We start from the raw sequence: 7,426 nt of genomic DNA on the forward strand, positions 1-7,426 counted from the left end.
TAACAAAAGAGGCGGTGCATTTCCACGCAGGAAAACGTATAGGCAAATTTGTTGTTGAAAATGCACCAAAATTTGAAAAACTTATAATTGTTTTAAAATAAATTTATTTACATATATACGAATCTAGTTTCAATAATATTTTTTTTGTTTATCAATGGTAAAAATTTAGAATTATGAATTAGAAAAAACGTGTTTAAAAGTTTCAAATCCCTTTTTCTACTACCTTCATTTACCCCTCTTAACAACTTTGATGATATTCATTTCTTATCGACCACTACTAACACTATTGAATTTTGAAATTATTTACACGAGTTGATCAATAGTTTTATATTATTGATCATTATGAACATTCCCTCCCCCAAAATTTCTGACCCCCTCCCCCATAATTTCTATCCCTCTCCCCCAAAATTTCAGACCTTGTGCCTAAAGTAGAAATGATTATTATTATCATTTAGGTAGCGAATTGCCTAGCGCCATTTTGTCGTCCTTACGTTATGAGTTCAAATTCCACCATGGTTCACCTTGCTTTTCACCCTTTCGGGGTCTATAAAATGTGTTCCTGTTTAGCGCTGGGTCGATGCAATCGAGTTATCCCACCCTCGTAACTGTTGGTCTTGTGCCATAATTTGAAATCAATGTATACACGATATTATTTATAAATTTTTCTACACCTAAAAAGATTTATGTGTGTGTGTGTGTGTGTGTGTGTGTGTGTGTGTGTGTGTGTGTGTGTGTGTGTGTGTGTGTGTGTGTGTGTGTGTGTGTGTGTGTGTGTGTGTGTGTGTGTTGAGTGGAGGCGCAATGGCCCAGTGGTTTCACAGACCGGGCGTTGTGAGTGTTTATTGAGCGGAAACACCTAAAGCCCCACGAGGCTCCGGCGGGGGATGGTGTCGAAACCTGCTGTACTCTTTCACCACAACTTTCTCTCACTCTTACTTCCTGTTTCTGTCGTGCCTGTAATTCAAAGGGTCAGCCTTGTCACACACTGTGTCACGCTGAATATCCCCGAGAACTACGTTAAGGGTACACGTGTCTGTGGAGTGCTCAGCCACTTGCACGTTAATTTCACGAGTAGGCTGTTCCGTTGATCGGATCAACTGGAACCCTCGACGTCGTAAGCGACGGAGTGCCAACAACAACTGTATGTATTGAACTCCAATTACAATATGTTACAAAACTTCTGGTGAAGATACTCAGCCAAAATAACCCCATGTTGATATCAAATTAGAACCTTCGTCATTGTGAACAAATTCAACGTCTTAACCACGCTTCCATCCTCTTTCTTTTTCCCCACTCTCTAGACACATACATGCGTTCATACATACATGCATACACAAATATATTCACACACTAACACACACACACTCACACACACACAAACAAACAACCCCGTGCTGACACTCACACAAGCACGCACATGTACACACGTACTAACTTATATGCTAATCTTCCCGTTTATCTATATCTCCTCTGTCACATTGCGGAAGTAGACTGGGAAGTAGACTGCAAATCCGCTGCAAACTGGCTTCAACAAGGACAAGACTGCAAATACGATCAACAACATTAGCACAAACACGATCGTAAAGAAGGTGGGAAGAAAGAGGTGGGGAGAAAGGTCTGAAGAAAGGTGTGCGGTCAATAATAATAATAATAATAATAATGATAATTTCGAAATAAAGATAGATAATGAAGGAAAGGGTAAAATAAAAAAATATAATAAATAAGTGAAATCTAAATTAAAGTATGTTGAGGGACTTGTGGAAAGGTCAATATATTTACATATATTTACATATGGAGGTCACATTCGGATATGCCGGAAGTACATTGAAAATAATTTTCTCAACAGGAAGAGAAAGTTACTATATTAGCGGGATTTGAACGGTTACAAACAGGAAAGGGAGAAAAATTAAAATAAAAGTATATAAATATATATATAAAATTATATAAAATGATATTATAAAATAAAATAAAATAAACTAAAGGAAAATAAGGAGATGTTGGATGGGCGTCAGAGAGAATGTAATGGGAAAAAAGTGGACACGTGAATATATATATATATATATATATATACATACACACACACACACACAAACACACATATATATATACACATATATATACATATGTATATAATTGCATACACACACACACACATACACACACATACACACATACATACATATATATCTATATATATGGAAGCAGAGAGTATTCCTCGTGGAACATTGTATGAAAAATATCGGTTAACCCTGCAGTAGACAGACGGTCATTGTTCACAGCTAACAGGTTCAGAAATAGAGTAATTGCGTTGAGTACTTCGATTTAGGTTCCAAGAGAAATGAAAGACAAACAAAAGATATAAAGAGAAAAGTGGGTAGGGTGGAGGAGAGAGGGAAAGAGAGAACGAAGATTGTAAAGAGACTTATTGTGAGAAGGAGAGCAGGAGAGAAGAGTAAATGTGATAAGAAAATAAATAAAAATATTGGTTTTACAAACGGAACTCCCGTCGGGATTCGAAACACTGACAAACAGCACGGCTGACTAAAAGTTTACCACTACATAAACAATGGCCACTAGTGAATGAAAAGGGGCTGAATAGTGAGCATTAGCGATACGGACATATTAATTAACAGAAGTGTGAAGTGGATGTGTCTGTGTCAATACGAACAGAGGGAGTGAGAGGGGGGAGAAGAAGATATGGAGAGAGAAAGAGAGAGAAAGAGAGGGAAAGTAAGAGAGAAGGAGAAAGAGAGAGAGAGAAGGTGAGAGAGAGGCACAAACTTCTCACTAGCACTAATGTTAATCGAGAAGTTCCTGTTCCTGTTACTCAACGTTAAATCACTTTTCAATGAATAGCAGCCATTGCTTATGTATTGTACGTCTGTTTGTATGTGGTTTTGTGTGTGCGCGCGCGCGCGCATATGTGTGTGTGTGTGTGCGCGTGCTTGTTTATATATACATGTATATATAACTGAAATTGCGAAGATAATCTGGTACTCGACTGAGGAAAGAAATCTTCGAATGACCCGTCCTTGTTTTCTTTGTATCGTCTATCTGGATGTTTTGTTGTCCCATTTTTGTATCACCTGACTGTCCGAATGTTTTGCGTTCTTGTCCCATTTTGTATTTTAAATATATATATATATATATATATATATATATATATATATATATTCAAAGATTTAATAAAAACAACAAATGGAAAATTTTACAAAAACATCAGACCATGGGACTGCACCTAGAAAGTAACACTCCAAGGCGCAAGTCCGGGAAAGGTTGTTTATAGAAGACCAGCACATCGTTGCACACCTATTAAAGGAAAGAGAACGCTTGAGGGTGAGAGAGAGTGAGAGAAAAAGATATATATATACATATATATATATAAAAGGAGAGCGGGAGAGAGAGAGAGAAAAGACGACGACGAAAGTTAGACAAGTATTCGAAGATTTGTATACAAAAATGCTCCATCGTACAAAAATGCTAAAATTATAAATCAAAATTGGGTGTTCTGTAATCATATCAGCTCCATCGTAACTAGAGAGATAAATGATGAAATAAGATGCAAAATAATTGGCATTAACACAGCGGCAGTTGTAGCATTAACCTATAGTCTGAGCAAAATTAATTTAGAAACACGAAGACACATATGTAAACTTGTCTCAAGATTGTATACGAAATTATATAAAAAGCAACATAACTAAAAATTAATGATAGTTTTGTGGAATTTATTGCCGAGAAACCAGACTTGCATAAACTATATTTAATATAAACAGAACGCTTAGGAAAAACTATCGTTGAATATACAGACGCTTCCACTCACTAAAAGACGCTTAATCTCCCTTCCTCTTAAATCTTAGTTTGTGCCTGAATGAGACATGATTTATGTACACATGCATATATATGTCTATATATATATGTCTATATATATATATATATATATATATATATATATATATATATATATATATATATATATATATATATATGTCTATATATATATGTCTATATATATATATATATATATATATATATATATATATATATATATATATATATATATATATATATATGTCTATATATATGTCTATATATATATATATATATATATATATATATATATATATGTCTATATATATATATATATGTCTATATATATATATATATATATATGTCTATATATATATATATATATATATGTCTATATATATATATATATATATATGTCTATATATATATATATATATATATATATGTCTATATATATATATATATATATATATATATATATATATATATATATATATATATATATATATATATATATATATATATATATATATATATATATATATATATATATATATATATATATATATATATATCTATATATCCATGGATATATATATATATATATATATATATATATATATATCTATATCTATATATCCATGGATATATATATATATATATATATATATATATATATATATATATATATATATATATATGTCTATATAGCCATGGATATATATATATATATATATATATATATATATATGTCTATATATGCATGGATATATATATATATATATATATATATATATGTCTATATATGCATGGATATATATATATATATATATATATATATATATATATATATATGTCTATATATCCATGGATATTTTTATTTATTTATTTATTTATTTATGTGTTTCAGCCAAGTGGCTGCGGTCATGCTGGTGCACCACCGTGATTTTCACGTTCCTTGCATGGCTCTTCTCCCCCACCTGACATGGTCCAATCAAGAGTTTTGATGGCACATCTGGTGTATAAGAGAATTTGACACAGCTGCCCTAAACTGCGTCTCATTACGAGCCATTGGTTCGTCTGGTATCGTGGAGAGGAAAGCGTCAAGTTTTGTCTTGAAGACCTCCGCATCCATGTCTTGCATGTCTCTCAAATGTTTTGGCAGGGCATTGAAGAGCTGAGGTCCTCTGAAACCGAGGCTGCTGCAGTATCTCGTTCTTATGTGAGATGCAGTGGACGGTACCTTTGGCACCATGCAGTGGCGACCCGTGCGGGCATTCCTGTAGTACTTGATACCAAAGTTTGGCACCAGTCCTTCCAGTATTTTCCATATGTATATTATTACATATCTCTCCCGCCTGCGCTCCAGGGAGTAGAGACCTAGTGCCTTCAGTCGCTCCCTGTAGTTCATCTGTTGGACTGTGGCGATCTTTTTTGTATAGTGCCGCTGAATTGCCTCGAGTTCTGCTGTCCGCTTAACACTGTGTGGTGACCACAACTGAGAGCAATAGTCTAGGCGGCTCAGAACAAATGTCTTCCATAGAATCAACATGACTTTTTGATCCCTTGTACGGAAAGTCCTCAGTATCCACCCCGCCAGTTGTCTGCACCTTGCTGTCAACTTGATAATGTGCATGTGAAATGATGCATCACTACACATGTTGATGCCCAGATCTCTAACTGTTTGTGGTTCTGGGATTGCAGTACCTCCAGGCCCTGTGTATGCCAGTTGGGAGGTACTCATGGTCTTGTAGCGCAGTACTTGAAATTTTTTTGCATTGAACTGCATATTATTTTGCTCTGCCCACTCATATATTGCATTTAGGTCATTCTGCAGGCTTACAATATCATCAGGATTCTTTATTGCCTGAGATATCTTTGTGTCATCAGCATAGCTAGTGACAGTGGCTCTCCGAGTGACCGTGGGCATGTCCAGAAGGGCCACTATGAACAGTAGTGGCCCCAGAACAGTTCCCTGTGGAACACCGCTCAATATTTGTGTTTCCCTAGATAGTTCTCCATTGGCTGCAACTGTCTGACTTCTACCATTCAGGAAGTCATGCAGCCACTCTCCTAATTTACCAGCTATGCCAAGGTTTCGCAGCTTGTGACATATCAAGCCATGATCAACTTTGTCAAAGGCTTTTGCAAAGTCGAGATATATCACATCAACATTTGAATGGTCAAGTAGCTGCTTCAGGACCCAGTCATAATGCTGCAAGAGCTGCGTGAGGCAGCTTTTACCTGGACGGAAACCATGCTGGGTCTCATTCAGCAAGTCATTTTCTTCTAGGAACGCAATCAATCTCCTTCTGACAATTCGTTCCATGACTTTGCTAATATGTGAAGTTAGAGAGATGGGCCTGTAGTTTCCAGCTTCTGCTCTGCTTCCACCTTTATGGATAGGACATATGGTGCCTTCCTTCAGCTTTTTGGGAAGTTTACCATTTGCAAGGAAACTCTGGAAGAGTATCCGGAGTGGTCCTGCTAATTCTTGTTTACACGACTTAAAGAGGATATATATATATATATATATATATATATATATATATATATATATATGTCTATATATCCATGGATATATATATATATATATATATATATATACATATATATATATATATATATATCTATATATCCATGGATATATATATATATATATATATATATATATATCTATATATCCATGGATATATATATATATATATATATATATATATCTGTATATCTATGGATATATATATATATATATATATGTCTATATATCTATGGATATATATATATATATCTATATACATATATTATATTTATATATATGTATGTATATATCTATATACATATATATATTTATATATATGTATGTATATATCTATATACATATATATATTTATATATATGTATGTATATATCTATATACATATATATATTTATATATATGTATGTATATATCTATATACATATATATATTTATATATATGTATGTATATATCTATATACATATATATATTTATATATATGTATGTATATATCTATATACATATATATATTTATATATATGTATGTATATATCTATATACATATATATATTTATATATATGTATGTATATATCTATATACATATATATATTTATATATATGTATGTATATATCTATATACATATATATATTTATATATATGTATGTATATATCTATATACATATATATATTTATATATATGTATGTATATATCTATATACATATATATATTTATATATATGTATGTATATATCTATATACATATATATATTTATATATATGTATGTATATCATATATATATATTTATATATATGTATGTATATATCTATATACATATATATATATTTATATATATGTATGTATATATCTATATACATATATATATTTATATATATGTATGTATATATCTATATACATATATATATTTATATATATGTATGTATATATCTATATACATATATATATTTATATATATGTATGTATATATCTATATACATATATATATATATATATATGTATGTATATATCTATATACATATATATATTTATATATATGTATGTATATATCTATATACATATATATATTTATATATATGTATGTA

The sequence above is a fragment of the Octopus bimaculoides genome, chromosome 26, assembly GCF_046866305.1.
Source record: "Octopus bimaculoides isolate indiv1 chromosome 26, ASM4686630v1, whole genome shotgun sequence".
NCBI lineage: Eukaryota > Metazoa > Mollusca > Cephalopoda > Octopoda > Octopodidae > Octopus > Octopus bimaculoides.